This window comes from Notothenia rossii (genome assembly GCF_949606895.1).
Source record: "Notothenia rossii genome assembly, chromosome: 1".
Classification (NCBI taxonomy): Eukaryota; Metazoa; Chordata; class Actinopteri; order Perciformes; family Nototheniidae; genus Notothenia; species Notothenia rossii.
The window spans coordinates 48,097,051-48,122,753 of NC_136912.1; the positions used below are offsets into that span (position 1 = coordinate 48,097,051).

The 25,703-nt window shown below is 40.5% G+C and overlaps 1 protein-coding gene and 1 long non-coding RNA gene across 2 annotated transcripts in view; both read right to left on the reverse strand.

Moving 5' to 3' along the window:
* The window catches only part of LOC307017360 (uncharacterized protein), a 45,388-nt gene that overhangs the window by 15,251 nt on the left and 4,434 nt on the right, over nucleotides 1–25,703 (reverse strand). The window lies entirely within an intron of this gene.
* Nucleotides 3,741–5,120, reverse strand: LOC307013278. Its single transcript, XR_013800919.1, has 2 exons — nucleotides 4,319–5,120; nucleotides 3,741–4,192 (listed from the first exon to the last, which is right to left on the reverse strand). It is a non-coding gene; the product is annotated as an uncharacterized lncRNA (long non-coding RNA).

The window sequence follows — 25,703 nt, forward strand, 5'->3', positions numbered from 1 at the left end:
TTCAGGCACTGCACTTTCCCTCCTCACCTCATACCTCAACGACCGCACCTACAGGGTTACTTGGAGAGGGTCCGAGTCCGACCCTTGTCAATTAACTACAGGGGTCCCTCAGGGCTCGGTTCTTGGTCCCCTCCTCTTCTCCCTGTACACAAACTCGCTCGGGTCTGTCATTAGCCCGCATGGTTTTTCATACCACTGCTACGCTGACGACACCCAACTAATTCTGTCCTTTCCCCGCTCAGAGACCCAGGTCGTCGCACGCATCTCTGCTTGCCTAGTAGACATCTCTCGGTGGATGTCTGCTCATCACCTCAAGCTCAACCTTGACAAGACTGAACTGCTCTTCCTTCCGGGAAAAGATTGTCCCACTCTTGACCTAACAATCAACATCGGCACCTCTGTTGTTTCCCCGACTCAGACTGCAAGGAATCTGGGTGTGGTCCTAGATAACAAACTGTCCTTCACTGCAAACATCGCTGCTACAACCCGCTGCTGCAGATACACGCTTTACAACATCAGGAGGATACGTCCCCAGCTGACCCAGACATCAGCGCAGATTCTGGTCCAGGCTCTCGTCATCTCACGCCTAGACTACTGCAACTCCCTCCTGGCTGGTCTACCTGCATGTGCCATCCGACCTCTGCAGCTCATCCAGAATGCAGCGGCTCGTCTGGTCTTCAACCTTCCCAAATTCTCCCACACCACACCGCTCCTCCGCTCCCTTCACTGGCTTCCAGTAACTGCTAGAATCCACTTCAAGACACTGGTACTTGCGTACCATGCTGCGAATGGATCTGGCCCTTCCTACATCCAGGACATGGTTAAACCGTACACCCCAGCACGTGCACTCCGCTCTGCATCAGCCAAACAGCTCGCTGCACCCGCACTGCGAGGGGGACCCAAGTTCCCGTCAGCAAAAACACGTGGGTTTGCTATCCTGGCTCCAAAATGGTGGAATGAGCTCCCCATTGAAATCAGGACAGCAGATAGCTTACACATCTTCCGACGCAAACTGAAAACTCATCTCTTTAGACTCCACTTCGAGCGATAAAATTACTAACAAAGCACTTATATACTAATAAAGGGCTGGCTTTCTAAATGCCAGTTGAGTAGCACTTGAAATGTTTGGCTCTATGAAACCTGATGTACTTATATGATTCTGTTTTCTTAAAGGTTGTATCTTCCTGGTCGAATGCACTTATTGTAAGTCGCTTTGGATAAAAGCGTCAGCTAAATGCAATGTAATGTAATGTAATGTAATGTAAACATCACGCTCTGCCGCTCCGACAGGGAGCTCTGCTCTGAACACCTGAACGGCCCGTTCTAACAGCTGTTCACCAGCGGTCCAGTCTGTGCCACAGTGACTCCGGACGCACAGTTAATATTAACGAACGCACCCGTAGGTAATGTAGCTGCTGAAGCTAGACCATCATCTCGGAGCAGCAGAGCCTTATTATACATCCATGAGCAGAGCCGACAGGCAGGAAGACTCGAGCACACAGCTCGTACTTCATTATAATATATAAAAAAAGAACACCATGCGTGTCATGATGGCACATAACAGCTCACGGCCGCAGATTAATCCGGGTCCCAGCCCCCCCCATACCCCAAAAATATTTGTATTGCAGATCTACATGAATCACACAAACGACTTATTTTGGATTCAAAACGGCGACTTTCGCCGAAAGGTGACAAGTTTGCATCACTGAACATAGACAGAGCACAACTGAAACATAACATCTGAAACGATGTAACAACATAATACACTTGTGGGGATGCTTGGGATGTGAGGAGGGAAACGGCTTAGAACGGGCGTGTCGCCTGGCAGGACAGGAGAGTGTGTGCACCAGTCTGCCTTGATCTATGAATTCATGTCCGTGACACTCACTGCTGCCCACAGCTGTTTTATAGAAGGAAATTCCTTCACTTCATGAAAGTGTTTTAACCACTCACACCTCTACTACACACACATGACGGGTGTTATTTTCCCCATAAGGAACAAGTCGCTGCAAATTATCCCGCTTATTACACGGCCAAATTCTCAACAAAGTAACGACATGACTCCCAATATTAATTGAAATGCTTTTATGGATTTAGAAAATGTTTTTATTGATTTAAAAAATAGTTGTATGTATTGATTTAAAAAATAGTTGTATGTATTGATTTAAATTGACATGCATCCGCTAAGAAAAATAGTCCGTTGTTACAGTTTTTTAAACAGTCTGAATGAAACGGCAGCTCTCAGCTGTGTATTTACACAACTAATGGCCCATCAACCACAGCTCTCTCCCCCCCTCCCCCCTTGATCTTTCTTCTCCAGCAGCTAAATTAACGGTAGGTTACTCTGAGTGACAAGCTTACAGTTAGACACAACACTGTAATTGCAAGTGACCCTCAGTTAGTTGACTTTTATTTTCAACTGCTAAATTCGTTACTGATAAAAAAGGGCTTCTACTGTACCTAATTACCTTAACACTAGAACCGCCAGAGGTTTTTGTATAGGCCTACCTAAACCTGTCAAATCCCGCTATTAGAATGCAATTTTTAACAACATAGGGTGCTACATAACACACTTTCAGGAAAAGTCAGGGACTGGGAGACTTTAATATTTTATTGAAAAAAAGTTACATTGCACACACACAACACACATCACACAAATTGACCTGATTGGCGGTTCTAGTATTAAATAAACTCACTAATTAATGAAACCAGTTCAATACGCATTATTCTTATTCTTATCATTCTTTATGAGCGCAGAAATAGTCTTAAAATCAGATCTGTTTTTTAAATGAAATCTGACGGCAGGCAGTTAGCTCTGATCACCTATGATAAATGCGCCGCACCTAATCGCTGGCCATTCAGACACAGACACTGTTCGAAATGGGGGGGAGCTAGGAGGAGCTTGGCTCCCCCGAAGAGGGAGGGAGCTCCCCTGAAGGCTGACTTTGAGATAAATAGGGGGAGCCCAAAACAGTCGTGCATATTTGTGTCACACAGATTAGAAATGTTGAGTTTCTGTAAATATAAGAGTTCTTGAAATAAATAATAGTTATTGTTCATTACAGTTTTTGAATATTTGTTTTATATTTGTGAATATGTCTGGGTGTTGCCATCTGTATGTGGCGGCGCTGCATTCTTACTTACGTTACTATGATTATGGCGGTGATGCCGGCGCGGTATTTGAAATGTTCATATTGATATTTTTTTAACTCTGGCTGTCTAATAAAAAAATATGGCAAAACGAAAACAGCCAAGCGTCACAGCTTTTGGATTCACAAGCAAAGAAGCGAAGGAGTCTAAAAATGACAACGTGAACGGAAAACAACTTTTAGTTGGCCGGCTGTAAGCGGCGTTAGGGTCGAGTTTGACAGCTCCACACCGAGGGAGAGGCCTGCCGATGCGGAGCCTGAAGAGGCTTCAACAACGGCCACATCCGCCGGCATAGTGACACCGTCTGTATTAGTTGAAGAGTGTTTTTATAGCAATTGATCGCATCCACGCTGCTGCGCCAGTCAACAGAACGTGCGTGTGACATATTTAGTAGCAGGATGTGCTCTGAAAAATAGGGCTCCCCGAAAGCAAATGGGTAATTCGAAAACTGACAGAGCTCCCTCTATACAAATCAAACTGTAGAAGGTATGAAAGCACCTATTGTTTTAAATAATGGTCGGAATGTGAACTGTGAGCCTTCTGAATTACCGTGGGACAGCACCAGTGTGAGAAAAAGTTTTTAGAGAGTACTTGTCCATGGACAAGTGAGTTTGGCAATTTACTTGTCCGAATACATTTTTCACTTGTCCAGAATGGACAAAAATTGGGGCCACTGGAATCTTCTTCTTCGCCATCGTATTTTACATTTTCACACATAGGGTTGGGTATCGTTTGGATTCGAACGATTCCGGTTCTGCTTTTCGATTCTGGTTATTTTCGGTTCTTTGAGAGGGTAAAAATAAGTCCCATGATAAAGTGGGAGAAAAATATATTTATGAAAACATTAAGTCAAATCTGTATTCCTATTTACAAATCACTTCATACTGTTTAATTTCTTATGGTTATTGAATACAATTATATAAAAATAATCTCTGCATTGTTTAGTTAGTTCTAAGTGGTGCAGTTTGAGAATGTACAATTGGCCCAGTCTCCTCTGATGTTACACTGCAACCTGCCTGATACCTGCCTATGTAGAAAAGCGCTAGGCCTTAAATATAATGATAATAGGCTAATAATAATAGCTTATAATAATAAGTAATAATTAATTATTAGGCTACTTATTAGTAGCCTAATAATAAGGCCTAGCGCTTTTCTACAACTCAAAGACGCATGTGTATTACATGCTGCAGCTGCCCAGCTGCTCACTGTTTGTAAAAGTAAATAAATAGTATTTTCATTTCAATAATGTACTTTCTATACCCTGCTTCATAAACAATACTAACATCCCTGTGCTCCTCCGAGTCTGGGGGTCCGGGGATGTGAGGACAGCGCGAGGACACAGGGAGGCTGCTTCACTTCATAAAGGAAATGTCGGTCAATATTAACAACACAGGAGCTAAAACGCTTAATAACCTTCATTACGTGTCAGATAAAGAACATAAGAAAGTTTGAAAAAGATGAGGCTGTTAAACGGGCAGCGGATCCGCTGTGTGTAGAAAGAGAGAGAGATGCTGAGCTGCACCATGCAGCGAACAGCTGATCCGGAGAATAGAGAGAGAGAGAGCTTTGGTCCGCGGGGCTCGGCCTCGCCTCCTGTCCCCACAACTCTTATTAATCCCGGTACCGGACAATTGTTATTTGTTCCTACTCGGAACATAGTTTTGCTTCCCAACCCTGCCACTGTGCTACACTTCCAGCGCTGCCCCGCCCCGCCCCAACTGTACAGAAAGCGGCGAGATGCATTCCCTTAGGAATCGACAAGCAGAACCGAAACTAACATTTCTAAACAAACAATGGCGGACACTGACAATTTGCGAATGAGTTCTGCCTTTTGTAAACTGAATTTATCAATAAATCAGGGCGAAAAACGTCACTTGTCCGCCGGACAAGTCAATTGAAATATCTACTTGTCCGATATTGTAAATAACACGTCCCGGACGGTGGGACGTGTACTTTTTCGCACACTGAGCACATTCTAAACTAAAATGTTCAATCAATAAAGTAACATCTTATCTTAATAATATCTTCATATTAATAATAATAATAAATCATACAGTATGTGTCCGAAATGGAGCAGGAGGAAGCAAACACAAAAATATACTGCATATTAAAGCAAACGATTGTAAAGGTTAAAGTATGAGCATAACAAATAAAGAAGTGTAATGTAAACATTTACATTATAATTATGATTATTTAATATATAAAGACTATATATTATTGAATTACAAGATTAGATATAGTTTAGTTGATCTAAAATATTGATGTGTTAAAATGCTCTTCAAAACACAACTGAAAGTCCATGAAACTTGTCTTTCTGTATTTGTGAATGAAGCGCCATCTCCTGGTTAAAACCTGAAATTGAAAATCTGGCAACGCCCTCTTGGAAAATAGTGGGAGGGCTTAACATTCCTCTATACTGGTCTTTGGCTGGTGGTAGGCAGGAAGCTGTAAGCTGGAGTCCGAAATTCAGTGCTCCATCTGTATGAATAATTACTTCTTTCATTTTGTCTGTCAATGTTGTAGGTGATGTGATCGTCCAGCAATTTCAAAGATTTCTGTCTGTTGAGGGTAGAGGTGAAGGCTTCCTCTCCTTCCAGCCATTTGAGCAGCGGCTCGATGTTTTCCTGCACGAAGCTCTCAGCACATACCCTGAGCTGCGGAGATTCTACCAGAGCCTTCTACTTCTGTCCCATGGTCAAGCCACGGTTGAAAGGGGGTTCTCTGTCAACAAGGAGGTTGAAACTGTCAACCTCCTTGAAGAATCCCTGGAGGCACAAAGGTTGATCTGCGACCAGGTTAGTGTCTGTGGTGGCGTTCTAAAGGTGCCACTCACTAAGGAGCTCCTGGCTTCTGCAGCCTTCGCAAGATCAAGGTACAGGATTTACCTGGATCAACAACAGAAGAAGAGACAGAGTGCCACACAGAGCCTCAAGAGAAGAGCAGTTGAAGATGAGCTAGAACAGCTCAAAAAGAAAAGGAAGATCCTAAAAGAAGTGTGCGGTGTCCTTCAGAAAGATGCTGATCAACTTGCTGAGCAGGCTGAGGGAAAAGCTGGATCTTTAATGGCTCAACTGCTAACAAAGTCCAACACCCTCAGGAGGAGGCACAAAGAGAAATGCATTGAGCTGGAACAAACCGAAAAAGAGTGGGACAGCAAAGCAAATGAATTGAATCACATGCCATGATGGGTATTTGTGAACTCCTACATGGCATTACCCCGCTGAAGCTGACCAAAGTTTAATGTATATTTCATAGTACAACATTTTGTCATTTGTTTTGTTTATTGGTCAAATAATTTTTCTAATAAACCTTGCATTGGGTTGGTCACAAAATTAATTCTCTCGTGCTTTGTTCTATCTGAATTATGATAAGGAGTTATCATAAACGGTTTAGTTGTGCTATCTTACAATCAATACTGTATATAGTAAATGTGAGGTAAAGTGTGTCGCCAATGTTAGAACTTGAAGTGGCGATAAGGTCTTAAAATGTATGGAAAGGGTCTTAAAAAAAGTCTTTAAAGGTATTACATTTGACTTCAGGATTCCTGTATATACCCTGTTATTGCACCTCAAACATTAAAACAAATCCAGAGTTACGTGTTTCTTTACTTCCTCTAAGAACAAAGGACAGTAATGAAGATCTCTGGGACTTCAGGCTTGATCGCCGTTCAAATCACAGCGTTGGTTTCCCCAAAAGTGGGCGGGGCTGTAAAGTGACGTAGTGACGCTCATATATTATTCAAAAAAGATTACCCAAGATCCTCAGCTTGAAGCTCGTTGACTGGATGTTTTAGCCGCAATGCATGTTGGGATATGATGTTAATGCGATATGATATCCGAAAACATTTAAAAAAATAATAATAATAATACTTTATTCCAAGTGTTCTTGCTTTTATCTTTGGAAGTCATCACATAACGGCATTGTAATACACGGTTCGGCTGCATTAAATATTACACATCTGCTGTGGTTCTTTATTTATAGAGCCCTGATGAGAAGACTTCTGGACAAACTTGAAGAACTGCCGCCAAAACTGAATATGTGACGTGGATTATAAATATATCAACAATTAAACCACATCTTGCATTTCTTTTCACAAAATACGTCTCCTTGCAGTATAAATAGTAATTTGGCTGACTTTTATATTTAGTCCAATTGATAGATATATTTACACCATAACGGTGCATAGCTGATAGAAAAGGACTGATTTTCTTTGAATATAAGAATATAAATACTGAGTTGAGAGAATAGTCAGGGGATTTGGGTGATGGGAGACACATCTATGGAATCACAATTTCAATAGCTTACCATTAAATGACGGATATGCCTTTCTGTCTGTGATGTTTTACAAATCAGATATTAATGTAAGTAAAACATAAGAAATAGTATAGCAACATCCTGTAAAATTATGTGAAAACATGAATAAAACTACACATCTTCAGATGTTATACATACACAAATGTCCTACACTAATAATAATGTAGGAAAGTTATTATTAGTAAGCTGTGTGTACCTTGTGTGCACCACCTAGTGGTTAAAGCACGTTATTGAATTATTTTTGTTGAATAATGTTATTTTTGTTGAATAATGTTATTTGATGAAAAGAATATTAAGAGTACATACTTTCATAGGGGGAAAGTAGAAGGTCAATGATAGGAATATAGAATATAAAAAATCAAGAAGATACTGTAAGTGATCTCTACAATAAAAAAGTTTAGTGCTGGATGTACAAAGATATTAATAGGAGGATGTGCAAAACAGACAAACTAATTAACCTTTATTCACGAATTAAAGAATACTTTAGGTTAATGTCTTCTTTCAAATAAGAAAAAAGCGTTGGGGGTATCTATCTACAGATAAATATTAAGCCTGACAAAGTACTTAACGTCTAATATATTGCTTTCCTGCAATGTTAACTATGTTGAAGCACTTATTTTTACTGATATTATACACATTAATTATACTCTTATGTATGTAGATAGTATAAGAAATGTGCAGAATTTGACAGTTTACTGGTGGAGGTATACACACATATTGATAGATGTCTTGTAATGCATTGTTGAGGAACCTGTGACCCAAGTTTTTCATTCATTTTTCATGATATGTCAATAAACCTTAGAAAATCTTGAAAGGGATGTGCAAAATTATGCAATTATATACAATTTTTAATTAACTATTAGTAGAGAATAACGAGTAATTAATATACTTTATAGAGATCTGCAGATAAATGTTTAGTCTTCTCAAGCACCAACTATCAAATATCTCTCCTGATTGTTGGCACTTGACAATCACATTTCCCTGAATTTTACTCAACTAAAGTCTGCTTTAAGGGTTGTTTATATAACATTAATCAGAATCTGCAAAGTCCATCCATCCATCCATCTTCTCCCGCTTATCCGTGGTCCGGTCGCGGGGGTAGCAGTTCCAGCAGAGAGCCCCAAACTCTCTTTTCCCTGGCCACATCAACCAGCTCTGACTGGGGGATCCCAAGGCGCTCCCATGCCAGCGAAGAGACATCATCCCTCCACCTGGTCCTAGGTCTACCCCTTGGTCTCTTCCCAGCTGGACGTGCCTGGAACACCTCCCTAGGGTGGCATCCTAACTAGGTGCCCGAACCACCTCAACTGGCTCCTTTCGATGCGAAGGAGGAGCGGTTCAACTCCGAGTCCCTCCCGGATGACTGAACTTCTCACCTTATCCCTAAGGGAGACACCAGCCACCCTGCGGAGAAAACCCATCTCGGCCGCTTGTACCCGCGATCTCGTTCTTTCGGTCATGACCCATCCTTCATGACCATAGGTGAGGGTAGGAACGAAAATGGCCCGGTAGACAGAGAGCTTTGCCTTCTGGCTCAGCTCCCTTTTCGTCACAACGGTGCGGTAAAGCGACTGCAGTACCACTCCCGCTGCTCCGATTCTCCGGTCCATCTCACGCTCCATTGTTCCCTCACTCGAGAACAAGACCCCGTGATACTTGAACTCCTTCACTTTGGGTAAGGACTCATTCCCTACTTGGAGTGGACAATCCATTGGTTTCCTGCTGAGAACCATGGCCTCAGATTTGGAGGTGCTGATCCTCATCCCAGCCGCTTCACACTCTGTTGCGAACCGATCCAGTGAGTGCTGAAGGTCGCAGACCGATGAAGCCATTAGAACCACATCATCTGCAAAAAGCAGTGGTGCAATCCTTAGTCCACCGAACTGCAGACCCCCTCCCCCATGACTACGCCTCGAAATCCGATCCATGTATATTACAAACAGGATTGGTGACAAAGCGCAGCCCTGGCGGAGGCCAACCCTCACCGGAAATGGGTCCGACTTACTGCAGAGGACCCGGACATAGCTCTCGCTTTGGGAGTACAGAGATTGGATGGCCCTGAATAGAGACCCCCTCACCCCATAGTCCCGCAGCACCCCCCACAGTAACTCCCTGGGAACCCGGTCATACGCCTTCTCCAAGTCTAAAAAACACATAGACTGGATAAGCGTAGTCCCAGGCCCCCTCCAGGATCCTTGCGAGAGTAAAAAGCTGATCCGTCGTTCGACGACCAGGACGGAATCCGCATTGTTCCTCCTCAATCTGAGGTTCGACAATCGGCCTGACCCTCCTTTCGAATACCTTAGAGTAAACTTTCCCGGGGAGGCTGAGTAGTGTGATGCCTCTGTAATTGGCACACACCCTCTGATCCCCCTTTTTAAAAAGGGGAACCACCACCCCACCCCGGTCTGCCACTCCTTCGGTACTGTTTCCAACTTCCACGCAACGTTGATGGGACGTGTCAACCATGACAGTCCCTCAACACCCAGAGCCTTCAGCATTTCTGGGCGGTTCTCATCCACCCCCGGGGCTTTGCCACTGTGGAGTTGTTTGACGACATCAGTGACCTCCCCCCGGGAGATTGGTGTTGATCCCCCGTCATACTCCAGCTCTGCTTCTAACATAGAGGGCGGAGTTGTCGGGTTCAGGAGTTCCTCAAAGTGTTCCTTCCAACACCCTAACACTCCATCAGTTGAGGTCAACAACGTCCCATCCTTACTGTACACAGCTTGGATGGTTCCCTGCTTCCCCCTCCTGAGGTGTCGGACAGTTTTCCAGAACAACTTTGGTGCCGCCCGAAAGTCCTTTTCCATGTCTTCTCCAAACTTCTCCCACACCCGATGCTTTGCCTCGGCCACCTTGAGCAACTCCGGAGAAGAATAGAGTCCAACCCCTATCTAGAACTAAGGTTCCAGAGCCAACGCTGTGCGTAGAGGTGAGCCCAACCAGATCCGACTGGTAACGCTCCACCTCCCACGCAAGCTCCGGTAGTAATTACATGTTTTACATTTGTATACACCAATTTTTTTCCTATCGCCTAAACCTCCAGGGCTGTACACAGTTTAATACGATCAACTTCTAATTTTGGGAAAAACAAAAACGTCTTTTAAAACTACAATTCCCAGTAGAGACGTGCCATAGAGCAGGGGTTCTCAAACTTTTTGTTGATGCGGACCACTATTTATTATCAAGGGTTTTCGCGGACCACCTCATATGTAAACCATACAAATAAGTACATATATAAACGTAGTGTTAAAATGCCAATATTTTTTTATAGTTAATCATAGACAATCAAAAGTAAATTGAAGCCTATCTACACAACGCAGACAGACACCGGTCACGAAAGTATCAGTACTTTTGTGACCGGTGTCTGTCTGCGTTGTGTATGTTTCTCAAAGAGGACGGCGGACGGTATTTTAATTAGGTCATCCCAAACAATGCCACAAGTGCGCACGCACGTGCACAAAACGGGCAGACAGGTCTACAAAAAACTACCGTTATGCTTTAGTGACTGTACTGCAAAAAGCAGACGGTGCTGCGCTCAACACACACAGACTCAAAACCGTGGACACACAGGCATATAAGTAACATAAACAATGTATAGGCCTAACAGCCCATCTACACTACAGGCATCAAAAAATCTTGAAGCTGGTCGTGTCTGAAGCTTGGCGATTTTTTGCGAGCAACGCGACCAACAACCAATCACATGAATCTCCCGCCCCCGACATACAAAGCAATAGCAATGTTAAAACGAAGTGAACTGGATATAAACTCTCTAAACAGGCGAAAAACCTACCAGTTTCACCCACTGTCTCTGCCACCTCCCTCCATGCCTGGTTCCTCCGGTTTGTATCCCGATAAATAGTTCTGGTCGTAAAGAACCGGGTGATTTGCTACCGTAATATCTCGTTTGGAATATGAGGAAATGAACTGCGGTCTGGCTCTCCCAGCTTGCACGCGGTTTGATTGGCTAGCGCTTGCACTGGCGGGATTTGCATAAACGGGATTTGATTGGCTGATGCCAAGCATCGAGCCTTAAAAGTTCAACATTGTTCAACTTTTGATGCCGATAGATGCTTGTGATGCTTGCAAAGCCATGCCATGCTCCCCACAATGCAGTTCGGCGAAGATTACAAATCTTCTACGTCACCCCATTCAAGTGAATGGGCGAAGCGTTGAAAGCATTTTTCGATGCCTGTAGTGTAGACGGGCCGTAAGTTGCATAAAGACTTGAGCTACATTATTGCTACTAAGCAGACAGCGCTGTTTCTCTCTCTCTCTCTCTCTCTCTATCTCCACTTTCAAAATCTATTTAAATCTCAAAACAAACTCCCAAATTCCCAAAGTTGTCCTGAAATTAACTTATTAAACGAAACGAAAAATATAGCCTACTCAGGGGTGGATCTAGAAAAATATTCATGGGGTGGCAAGAGGGTGGCAGGAGATTTTGAGGGGTGGCATCCACTGGCAGAAGTATATGCTGATTCAATCGCAGTCATATCAATCAATGTTAACTTGGAAAGCCAAAATATTGATATTTTAACTGAATAACATTAGGTGACATTATTGTGGCACATCAGTAAAGCCTTAAATAGAAATATATAAGATGGCAGACATAATTGAATGCATTTTAACTGGACAATAACTGAATTAGTTTGTTTCACTCTTAGACCAAATGTATGCAGACTGCTGCAATAAGTACATTAATTAACTGTCTCATCGATGTTTGTCTGAATTAATATGATAATATTAACAATCATATTATTCCTATCAGCTGTCAATCACTTATGATGCGGCGATTACCATTCTGTTCAGCAAAACGCCTTACAAACTGATTAGGATCCAAAGCTTTAGTGCGTTTTGATTCAATGCTGAGTACAGCCAAACTTGATAGTCTCTTCTCTGTCATTGCAGACCGCAAATACCTCGTTCCTTCTGTCTACAGTACTTGGGTCCGGATGCTTCTCGTTTTGCGCCGTCCTGTTCAAATGAAATCGCCGCCAATCATATTTCCACGCTCGCGCCAGGGCCAGGGGAGGGGTTACAAGGCTTGTGTCTTGTGGTGCATTCACTTGCACTTGGACATTAGACATTTTCTCTCATAAATGTCCGATGAGCCCAACGACCACTACCCCACTGCCTGATATCATTAGAAAGCTAAGAATCTCCTCTTTCCCGACAGTGTATACAACTCAAAATGTGTCTTCGGGTCAATGCGACTGATTTTGATAGAGCTAGTCACATATGAGGTGGTCCCCAAAAATCCTTGATAATAAAAAGTGGATTTTATTGAGAGACAGCAAGCGCATTTCGTGGCATCTGCGGGCAGTGGCAAGTACTTCCGGCATCTGCCACGGAGGCCGCTACTCCGTGGTATCTGTGGCAAGTATATGCCACAGATGTGGTATCTGTGGCAAGTATATGCCACAGATGCCACAACTTGCCGTGGCAAGTATATGCCACAACTTATATATGCCACAACTTGCCGTGGCAAGTATATGCCACAACTTGCCGTGGCAAGTAAATGCCACAAGTTAAGATTTAAGAGAAGGTTTAAGTTAGCTGCCACTCGCGTTCCGTGGCAAATGCTGATATTTAAACCCGTATTTATCGCGTAAAATGTCGGTGTTTTGGCATAACTTTATCGGGCTGATCTGTACACAAGACTGATGATCTGTTACTGATGGTCCGATCATATTTTTCAAAAAGATTAAACATGATATGTTCTATAGATTTTACTTGGAGAACGTGGTTTGTTAAAATAAATAAACGTGCTATTTTTATGATAATACTCAAGATATATTATTAGTAAGTTGACATAAAGATCTAACATTGTTGACCAGAGGTGGGAAATAGGCTAACTTGTATACTCAAGTACTGTACTTGTGATTTAGAAATAGCCTACTTGTACTTTAGTTGAGTATGTAAATGGTATGTTACGTAGTAGGCTACTTACCTCACTACAATTCAGAGGTAAATTGTGTAATTGTAGCCTACTCCCCTACCTTTATTTAATACGCTACCTTTAGTTACTTACTACAGATTCTGATTAATGATGATACATATAATCAAGTCTTAAATCAGACTTTATAGTTACTCCTGGAGTAAATTCACAAGATACCCTACTACAGTATACAAAGTCATTAAAACTAGCTGCACCTTTACCAGCTTTGAGAACACTTTCATGATCAACCATTATAATGAAAACATGTAATATGCACTTTAAGTATAATGTTATGCTAATCATTTTGCGCTTTTACTTGAGTAACATTTTAATGCATGACTTTTACTTGTAACAGAGTATTCCAACATTTAGGTTGGCTACTTCTACTTTTACTTCACACTAGAACCGCCAGGGGTCGCTGTATAGCCTACCTAAAACCACCAACGTGTCAAATGAACGAATGCATTGATTTTCAAGGTACAATGTTATTTAATTTATCATACTAGAACACAATGAGTGTTGCCACTACTCACCGTGGCGTGTGCCTTGGCATTTGTGGCATCTCCCACAGAGGCCACACTACTCTGTGGCATCTGTGGCAAGTATATGCCACAGATGCCACAACTTGCCGTGGCAAGCATATGCCACAACTTGCCGTGGCAAGTATATGCCACAACTTGCCGTGGCATTTGCACATGCTGAACGGGAGTTGCCACAAGATGCCAGAGTTAAGAGAAGTTTTACGGTAGCTGCCACTCGCCTTCCGTGGCAAATGCTGATATTTAAACTCGTATTTATCGTGTAAAATGTCACTGTTTAGGCATGACTTTATCGGACTGATCTGTACACAGGACTGATGTGCGATCTCTATTTTTCAAAAAGATAATAAATTATCATTTATATTCAATTTTACTTGGAATAGCCTACGTGGTTTGCTAAAATAAACAAACGTGCTATATCTATGATAGTAGGCTAAACATAGGCCTATATTGTAATAAAAAAAGAAATATCGGCAAGTGAGTGTTGCAACGCAAGCCCTTGGCAATTGTCGCTTCTTGAGGGGAGTTTCCACTGCTTTACGATAACCAGGTGTATTGTTACTAGTAAAGACAAATAATTAAAAATATATATATCTGTATTGACACAGCAACGTGAACAATGGTGTTATTAGACTTGGCTACAGACTTAGGGCAGCTGTGACTGATTTCAGTTGCCACTGCTAGTGAGATGCTAAGATTTATATTTTATAAATGAGGCAAAGGACAGTTATATTTGATTGTACACATGTATAAATGTGTTATTTTAAATCCAGGCATATGTACTTAATTTGTATTATTTTCCTTGTTAATAAACAGATTAATGTCATTGTATCTGTTTTGTTGTTTAATATTTTAATTCTGGTTGAACATTTTTATTTAAATGCTTCAGATTATTCTTATTAGATATTGATATCAGTGAATCTAAACAAACCATGTTATTCCGTTAAGACAATCATGACAGTATATTAAAAATCAAGACACAATGCATGCTTTTTTATCCACCCTTTTATTGCGTTTTGAAACTGGCGAACAATTTATATTGTTCGAGTTCTTGAGTCATGCCAAAACAGCGACATTTTACGCGATAAATACGGGTTTAAATATCAGCATTTGCCACGGAAGGCGAGTGGCAGTTACCGTAAACCTTCTCTTAACTCTTAACTTGTGGCATTTACTTGCCACGGCAAGTTGTGGCATGGTTGTGGCATATACTTGCCACGGCAAGTTGTGGCATCTGTGGCATATACTTGCCACAGATACCACGGAGTAGCGGCCTCTGTGGCAGATGCCGGAAGTACTTGCCACTGCCTGCAGATGCCACGAAATGAGCCAGGCCCTACTGATTTTATTTAGCTTTTTTCCACGGACCACCTGCAGTACCCTGGTCTGAGAACCGCTGCTATAGAGAACATGTTGCGAAACACAATAGCCAGCATGTGTAGTTCTGGTGGGGAGTTCGATTCTAGTTTTGAATAGTCTGCCGTGGTTTCGTTCCATTTCAAAGAGCTTGACGCTCGGCGTAACCTTGCCGCACTGCCACTCCAACATCCAATCTCAGAGCTTGAAGATTAATCACGGGGTTTGTCAACGGGACTGTAGTCCCAAACGATAGCTGGGGATTATGGGTAGTGTAGTGTCTTCGGCCATCCTAAACTGAATCTTTTTTCGGATATCATATCGCATTAACAACACCAAATCTGGCGTCACAGAGATCTTCTTTTACTGTCCTTTCTTCTTAGAGGAAGTACATAAACATGTAACTCTGGATTGGTTTTAATGGTTGAGGTGCAATAAACGACACAGCAGCTTTTTGGCATGATAAAACTATTATTTTCTGCCTCGCTCATGAGAGTAACAGCTGGCAAAATTACAGCCTCGCCTACTGATTTCAAATGTGTGCTCTAAAATGATATTTATAAATGACTATTATCATTATTATAAGCAAGACAATAAATGGCAAAAATATGTATATTCTGAATACTAATACTAATATACTACAACTAAAACTACTAATTATTATGAATACAAATAAAATAAAAGAAGCCTCCCGTGAGTTACTACAAGCTATAAAGTAGATTTTAAAAACGTTTTATAGAATAAAAGCTCACTGCTGGACGTTGTGGAAATGCGTGTGTGCACCACAACAAACCCTTACGAAAAAACACTATAGTATTACTATTAAGAATTACTATAGAAATACCACAAAAAACTGCTATAGTATTTCTATGGTGTTTTGGGACACACTATAGAGAATTACTTTAGTAATACTATAGAGTTGGCCATGGTGATCTTATAGTGAAGTTACAGTTATACTATAGTGTTTCCTGTAGTATTTCTATGGTTTTTCGGCCACTATAGGAAATTACTATAGCTTTACTACTGAGTTTTATGTAGTATCACTATAGTGCTTTCTATATTATTTCTATGGTTTTTTGGAACACACTACAGAAAATTACTATAGTAATACTATAGAGTTGGTTATGGTGATCTTATTGTGAATCTATAGTTAATTAGCTTTAATAATAATGTATTCATCCCTATAGTAAGTATGGTATCAACAAATAAAAGTTAGCAAGCAGAGCAGTTTCAATTTGAAAGACAGGGACTTTATTAACAAAATGAAATACATTGTTCACAGAATATGAATACGAATAACTTAAATGTAAAAAATTACAAGAACAATTTCAGGCCTGAAACAGAAATGGTTGGCAATGAAATTAAGGGAAAAAGTGTCCCAACCCCTATATACAGTATAAACACATTTCACATTCATATACTTACAACCCATGCCTCTCTACCAAGTCAGAGATGCAAACTCTGACAAGCTTGAGGCTGGTCTTCTTGGTAAGAATGCCTTTTTGCAGTTCATCAAATACTTCTGGAATTTTCTTCTTAAGTAGATCAGTTAGGCCATTCAGAAGGACTGGTTCTTGGCTGAACAAAACAATAAGAGCAAGCACAGCACAAAGTAAAGTTCTGGCCTGTGTGATTTTTTTAAACACAATTTAACAAGCATGGTACATGTATACCTGAGTTTGACAGACTTCTCTTAGGACAGGCTGAAGATCCGGTGCTTCAGAAAAGTGCACTTGGAATCTGTCAAAGTTACTGATTCTCACTTCTATCAACATCTATAAACTCTTTGAAGTCTGTGTTGTATTTTTAAATCCTATCAAGGATAAATCTATTGCACGTCTGTCCGTCCTGGGAGAGGGATCCCTCCTCTGTTGCTCTCCCTGAGGTTTCTCCCATTTTTCCCTTTAAACTGTGGGTTTTCTCTGGAAGTTTTTCCTTGTACGATGTGAGGGTCTAAGGACAGAGGGTGTCGTATTGTCATACTGATATTCTGTACAAACTGTGAAGTCCACTGAGACAAATGTAACATTTGTGATATTGGGCTATATAAATAAACATTGATTGATTGATTGATTGATTGAAATCCAAATTCACCTGTTACTTCCAGGAGATGGTTTGTGCTTTGGACACTGTAGATTTTTCTTTTAATTTACTTTTTGCTAGGACTTTAACAGATTCCTGCAGCTCAAGAAAAAGTCAAATTCATCCTGATGTTGACTAATCATATTATGCCAGATTAAATTAAATGCCATCATCTATCATCTTCTAGTTAAACCCATTAATACACAACTTATATAAATTATAAGCAGTATGATAATTTTAAGTTAATTAACTTCACCCATAAAGACAACTTCTAGAGAAGCACAGGGTTGATTCTGCTCAGCCTCCAGTGGCGTTTTCTCCTGGAGGCTGGGTATTTCTTTATATTTTTTATTTGTATTAAAAAACATCTCTCCGCTGTTGTCAGAGTATTTTACAAAGACTGAAACAGCGCCTCTCTAAATTAATGTGTGGTGAAACACATTAATTTACGCTACACTCACGCTACACTCACGCTATACTACACCCGCAGTCCGCTGTGTCAGGGACGCGTCTATCGTTATTCCAACCCAGTTTAGATTTAACCACGCCCACTTCCGCATTACGCAAGGATCGACGTAGCTCTACGCGACAGCGTCATAGACACGGCACACCCGCAAAATCTGAATCTGACAAGCAAAATACTGTCCTTATAAACGCTGCATAATATACAATATAATAGTGCTTCTTTGTCAATATGACTGACGACCACACTTATGCAGTGCTGAGGTAATGTTAATTCATCATTTAATATTAATTCCTGATGGATATAAGAGGGATACATTAGCAAATATCTGTATATATAGCCTATATATAATGTTTCGATTTTTTTTTTTGTCATGTAACATGTTAACGTTTATTTAATATTTTATAGACATTTATAATATGTTATAAATGTTTATTTTAACATTAATAATATATTAACGTTTTGCCATGTAAAAATGAAATGTTGGGAAATTTATAAAAATGTATTCCTTTACATAAAAGTGCTTTCCAGAGGTGTAAGAAGTGATAACAGCCATTTTACTTGTCCGAAGGCTAAACCCACTTGTCCGAAATTTACTTGTGAAAATAAAAGCCTATTTAAAAAAATGAATAAAACCGAGAAGAGATTTGGACAATTAATATGATTTAATAACTTAATCAGGCACATTTTATAACATAAACAGTCTGGCATAAAACGCCATTCGATTGCATACCCAAAGTAATTAGCTATTTATAATACTTTATACTTCTAGCACATGCATAAGATGGTCTCTTTTGAAAGGTAACATTCTGAAGTTTCTTACACAATAAAGAAAAATCACTTTGGGTGCTAATAAAAAATATCATGCTATGTAATCATGTTAAACATTTATGTTTAAAAATATCACTTTGAGTGCTAATGTAAAAGAGAAACAGGTTTGAACACACTGAAATAAAATAGTTGCTCCTTACTTTTGTGTTCTGAGAGGTAGGAGCTGGAAAACATAACGGTTCCATAGCCTGAAAACTTAATCATACAGGTCCGAAGTCTATAAAAATCCCATGGAAAATTTGTGTATTTTGTAATGTGTGTACCGCAATAATTCCAAAATGGCCTTCCGCTGCCATTCATTCAGAACGATTGAAAGGCGGCAAATTTCGGCTGCCTCCAAATGAGTTTACAAAACGAAATGAAAAATAAACGTTCTTCAAAAATGTATTGGTTGCACGGCAAAAAATGTTACACAACGTTTGTCAACTGTGAACGTCAGTCAGGATAACTAGCTAGACTACACAGTTCAGTTTATTTCGAATCTCATCATCTTCACACATCAGATAAATAGTCAATTATCTAACGTTAGCAAAAATAAAAGTTGCCACTTACGTGTCTGCAATGTCGGGCAAACTGCGGCAGGTTGAGCAGTACATCATATGCTCTTCTCCTGCTTCTTCGGTGTACCGGAGCCAAGGAAACTTCTCGGTCCATGATGGAAGGAAGTTTCTTTTGCGTTTTGTTTCATAATCTAATTTGGAGGCAGCCGATTTTTCAGGATCTCGCCTAGGTCGCTTTCCTGGGGCTTGGTTCGCTTTTGGCGCCTGCAGCCAGGACATCTTGAACTCATTACTCACTGACTGGATATCGAGGATAGATGAGTCGCGAGCGTGACAGCGCATACACACCAGCCGCGCAAGCAGGCACTCGCGGGTTCGTGTTCACACCAATTTCCCGCGGGTCAAATATTTCTACCAATCACTGCAGTCATAATATTGACGTACAGGTACGGAGATTGCGACACTGCGAGACAGGCATTTCAGATGGAATAACGTTACTATTTCGTTTGGGTGATTTCCCCCCCCCCCAAAAATGCACTTGTCCGTTCGGACAAGTTAAACTGTATTATGCTTGTCCGACCATGTTTTTTACTTGTCCCGGACAATCGGACAAGCCTTAATGTCAAGCCCTGGATAAGATGTTGTACTTGAGTAAAGGTACAAGACGAGATCATTCCGATCATGGTACATGTGTGTAAGTACAAGTATGCTGTATAATCTGCAACAACTGTCAGGCGGTGTTATTGATTATTGTTAACTGTGTTCGTTATTCTCCCGACCAGGAGAGAAGCTTTAAAATAGGAGACTAAATGGAGTCTCTGTGAAAGTTCAATTGGGTACTTTAATTAAAAAAGGCGCGGTAGTGTTACAGACAGAATATTGTTCAGTCAGACAAACAGCTGTGATCCGCTCCTCGATAGGGAAGCGAAGAGCCTGGATCTCTCCTCCGTGGCTGTTTATATATGGTGTGCTGGCTCCTCCCCGCCAGCCGGCTCGCCTCGTCTCCAATGTCCGTTATTGCATTTAAACAGAGGATAGGTTCTTTTCACATTCAATATATACTTAACACGCCGTTTCTCCTCATATTCTCTTTCATCACTTTTCATTTAACACATTCTAAACGCTGTAATCAATACTCTAAACAATACTTCTCGGCTCGTTTGGTTTCCGGTCATTCCGGATGTTGTCACATGCTACTCTCGTCTGTAAACAATGTATTCAAATAAACTGTACCTTCATTTAATATTCAGCATGGTAGTATCTCGACATCTATAGTTGTAGTGTTAAATCAGTAGGCTTCGGTTTGCACCACTCCATATCATTTCGCTACTAAATTCACCTCTTCAGGAAATCGTATATTAGCCACATGCTAAATGCTAACCGGAGATGAAGGATTTTCAGAATAAAAGCTTAAAAGCTTAACTGCTTGTGCACAAGAATTTCTGGTTTTTCAGTATAAAAGAGGATTAAAACTGACGGCATGTTTAAACTACATTTCCCCATTAAAACATTGATTTTAATTTCTAACAGTCCCTCCTTACACACCTAAAAGGTGTGTATAATACTGAAATCAATGAGTTCTTCATCTGAACTTTGCATATTACATATCTCATATTAACAAACATACAATCAAATGGAATGGTTTTACAGCCGGCTTTACAAAAATACAAAATAAATTCTTGTCTGTGTTCAAACATAAAAGTTTTCCCTTGTGCATAACTTCTAGTGTTTACATTCAATATCATTCTTCAAAATAGCAGCAATGGCTTGGTATCAGAACATTTCTTCCTCCCTCCTTTCACAGAAACCGTTCTCATACCACGCTCAGTGTTAAGGCACTTGTTTTTACAAAGTGAAAAGATATAAACCATTTTAGAATAGCAATAAAATAGTAAAGTCAAATAAAATAGACCATCTTGGTATAGTATAAAATAAATTGAAAATAAAAATACACTATCTTGGAATAGTATAAAATAAATTGAAATGGATTCACTCCATTTTAGCATTTTATTTTGCTCACTTCTTCACATGATTTCATAATGTAAAGAATCACATCAGCTGGACATTCATTGATCAATCTCATCTCCGAACATCCATCATTTAAACTAACTCATCATTGTCATCAACATCTGTATACGGGGGTTGGTCGTCTTGTTCTGCTAGCATTTGTAATTATCTCCTCATGAGAAATTTACCCTCCCTCCTTTCATACCATTTAAGGTATGAAAGTAATATGTTCTCTAGAAGGGGCCGTTGTACGTTCTACTCTGGGGTACGGCATTCTAGACAGTCATTTCTGGGAGAAGATTTTGCTCAGTTACAACAGTTGTAGAGTTTCATCACTTAAAAGTTCCTTCTCATTACCTTTGGGTGGTCTGTTCTAATGCAGTGATAAAGTCCCTGAAATGGTGTGAGAACCAGTGGAATATCAATAACTCATTATACTAATTTATTTTCAATTCTTGTCTACTTAAATAGCTATGCTAACCCCTTTTACAGTGTGTGGAACCTTGGGTGCCCGAGCATGTGATAATCACTCCCTCCTTTAACAAGAACTTTAAAACAGAAGTCATTTCATTAATGGTTTGCAGTTCAATTCTGGAATTTACACTTATGGCAGATATGTTTCTCCTTTAAATAACATCTCTAAAAGTCAGGTCATCACTGATTGAATGGATGACCTTTAGGAGCTGGTGGCGCTTGTCTTTTAAAACTCATACTCTGGTGCCGTGCGCTCCCTCTGAAGCTGCAAGTAAGATTTAAAACATCTGCAGGGTGGGTTGAGCGACCCCTTCTCCCTAAACGATGTTTGTTGTAACAAATATGCACCATCACAATGAGTGCGCCAAGGCCCCGCATGTATTGCTCCCAACTACATTAGTTTTTTTTTAAATTAAACTTTGCTTTCGCTCTTTGCCCAGTGTCATTTTAAAACTCTACATCTTGGACGAAAAACAAATGTTATTTCCACCTTAATCTTCCCTCCTGAGGTAATAACCATGCTACAATGGAGATATCAATACTCTAGATTGGAATACTATCTTTGGCTTGGTACTAGCTCTACCTTTAACATTTTCCATACAAATAAAGATTTGTCTGCTTTTATAGAGTGGTTACTAAAACCATCCCTTTAAACTGTAGGTCTATACTGTAACAAATTAAATCTTCCCCAAATTCACACATGAATAAAAAAACTCTTAAAGAATAATTTGTTCATATGATGAAAAGATTGAATAATATGTTCTACCCTCAGTGTGTTTTTAGGGTTATTTAATAGTTTCCTCTTTTTTCTTTATAAATTCACCAATTGATTAATTCATGGCTAATAAATCTTTTTCTTTACGTATTTCTCGTTGGTGAAGAAGTGTGTTTATGTGTAAACTCACAAACTCCCGTTTTCCTTCTCTCCCCCTCTGGTTGTCAAGCCACGACCCCCTCACGTTCTGCCGGACCATGCCAACTCCTCCGTCCTGTCCTATTCTCCGTCCACCTTCTCCTCAGTCCATCTGCGCTTGGACCCTTCCGCTGTAACTCTTTTCAGTGTCCCATTTGCTTTGCTTTTCATCTCCTCCTTTAGTCTCTACTTTGTTGCATGGAGGGCGTATTCCGCTCTCATGTCCCACACTCTGCTCTTGTGTCCAAATCTTGTGGCTCAGCTTGGAACTTCATGTCCTGTGGGGGACCGATGAGAGTGTGCCTTTTTATGTCACCTGTAGTTCTGGATGCCTCAGGTGGAGATGGTTCAGGATAAAGTCTTGTCATTGTTGGTTCAGCTCTGCTTCTCTGTCTGTTCGATGGAGGAGGAGGAGTCTTCCGTGGTGAGGTCTTTTGTCTGCTTGGAAGTTGGGGTCGTAGCGTTCTGACAGGCGGAGAGATAGAGAGAGAGAGATCTCGGGACGCATTATCTATAGTTAACACACTGATGTAAAATAAATCCAATCTTTCCCACTCCATTTTCCTAACCATACTATCTTTCTTTGATGTCAAATGTCATCTAAGCCCAGTTAATGTTTTCTAATAATTGTACCATATCCCTAAACATTGTTTTCACCCACTGTAACATGTTTACTCCAATTAACTTTCAGGAAACCACTTTCTTCCATACATTTAAATACCTAGATGCTTCAAGCACCACATATTTCACACACTATAAAGGAACGTCTCCATATTTTCTCCATCACTTTAAATCTCACTGTTATTTAGAACATAAGTAACTTTGGTGACTGGACATATCTGCAATGTCGCCACTGTCTGCTGGGAAATTTTGTTCATAGAGTTTGTACGTACAAAGCTGTACTTTTGGGTTAGTAGCCTGTGTACTCTTATCCCTAGGGGACCCCTCAATTGGTTTGGCTTTGTTCTCGTCATCATCTCTATTTTATCCCTGGTTGTGTCCGTTACAGAATTTAAATAACGAGTCCAAAAATAACATACAAAAAATTGGACTCTTTTTCAGATGTAAAACAAAAAAAAAAATAGGTTTTCACATTAATGTACAATCTATAAAAATCTATAGACAATTTGTCTTTTGAGCTGTTTCTATCTTTATCTTATTTCTATTTATTGTTTTGTTCCAGCTCTGCCAAATCAGTCCTAACTCCCAATAATGTTCTGGAAGTCGCCAGTGAAGGGTGACAATGTGTGAGGTGGTGTCAATTTGCTCCTTTTTCTTTACCTTTAAACCGGAGCGCGTGTGAAGTTTGTTACAACCTTTCACGCTTCCGTCCACCGGGGATCAGCCCACTGTCTTTTGTGAACTTTCACCCTCACCCAATCACCTGGCCGAACAGGAGTCTCTTCTGGTGTCTCGTCTGGTATCTCTGTAGTTTTCCTAGCCTGCTGTGTAGACAAAACTTGCATAATATTACTCAGAGTTCTGACATATTCATCCACTTCTATTTGTCTAATATCTAAAACTGGACCACTCCCTCCTTGGAGAAGGCCCGAGCTTCGGCATACCTCTTGTTGACTACATGTTATTATTTATTAACTACAACGTCACTGAAATCAACATATCTGTATAATCATGACACTCCCTCCTTTGAGCATAAAATGCTCAATTAATATTGCAATGATTACCCTATTCTGAACAGGACATGTAAAACCCATAACGTTGCATTAAAGAAATATAACTTCTCCTTGTACCCACAAGGGGTACAAAAATATCGTATGATTTATGGTTTTCTGATGGTATAAATGCATATTCACTATAAAAAAAAAAAATCAGCAATTAGCACTTCTAATAGTTTACTTGTTTCAATAATGGCTTTTGTAATGGTATTATGCATCATCGTTGCTGCGAAAAACAATACCTCTGGTTTCGCTAATGCGTCTCGATAACTCTAGGATTAGAGGATTGGTTGACACTGCTGAACTAACATGATAAAATATTTCTCCAAACTGGAGGGAAAATATGAACTATTCTCACAGAGAGTGACCTGCATGAAGGGCTGGTGCCCCTCACTCAAATGAGATATTGCCTTACACACAACACTATAAATCAGTAAAGTTACTCAAGAATAAATAAATAAAGACTGATTCTTGAAACTGTTGTAAAAACCCTACAACTTCTTCATCCAAGCTCTCAATCAGTGTTATGTTATTTAATCTGCGGCTCATGCCTTAAAACAGATACTTCAGACCGATTATAAAATTGTGTTTGAGAAAAATGTAATCTGACTCCATAAATCACATAATTGTTTGATTAAAAACTACACTTCTGGCTAAGAATAAGTGAAGTTCCCCTTTAAACACAGCCCCGGTCTTCTGACGGGGTCCATTTATGTACTGGCTGGAAAATGTTGGGCCAGTCTCCGTCGCTCCGTCACTGTTCTCCCGTTAACAGTCACTCTCTAGTTCAGCTGGGTTCTTGTTGACTTCTTCACTGGTTTGAGACAAGCGACCCTATCGGACACCTCCCTTTGTCTTTCGGCAATAATGTCATTATGGGCTTCAACTGCCTTTCGTCTCTCTTCCATTCCTCTGTTGAGCTGCTCTTCCATTCTTCTGTTGAGTTCCTTTTCCATTATTCTGCCAAGTTATTCTATTCTTCTGTTGGATTCTTCCTCTCTTCTGCTGAGTTCTACCACATGTAAGCTGTTTGTCAATCCTTGGCTGGCATCTTCCAGATGGAATACCAGACTTGCAACCATAGCTTTTCTTTTTTCAGCTCTGTTCATAGCAATGTTTTCAGGTCCATACCAAGAGGGTTGTCCGGCTTTGATCCATGCTTGTTGTTCTCGCAGGTATTCTCCATTTTCATGGTCAATTACTGCTTTTCTATGGGCTTTCGTTGGTTCAGGCTGATTATCTGCTGGAAGCAGTCCTCTCGTTTGCCACTGTTCCAACAGTTTCTTATATTGGGTCCATGTCTTCCATCTAAGATTTGGAACTGTTGTAGCATCTGATCTGATTTTTACCCTTTCCTTAACAACTGCAGTTGTGCATGGTTCTGCGTCTGGTCTCAACTTAGTGTCTTTAAGTGACATGTTCTCTTCTTATTCGAATGAAATTATGAAGTTTAT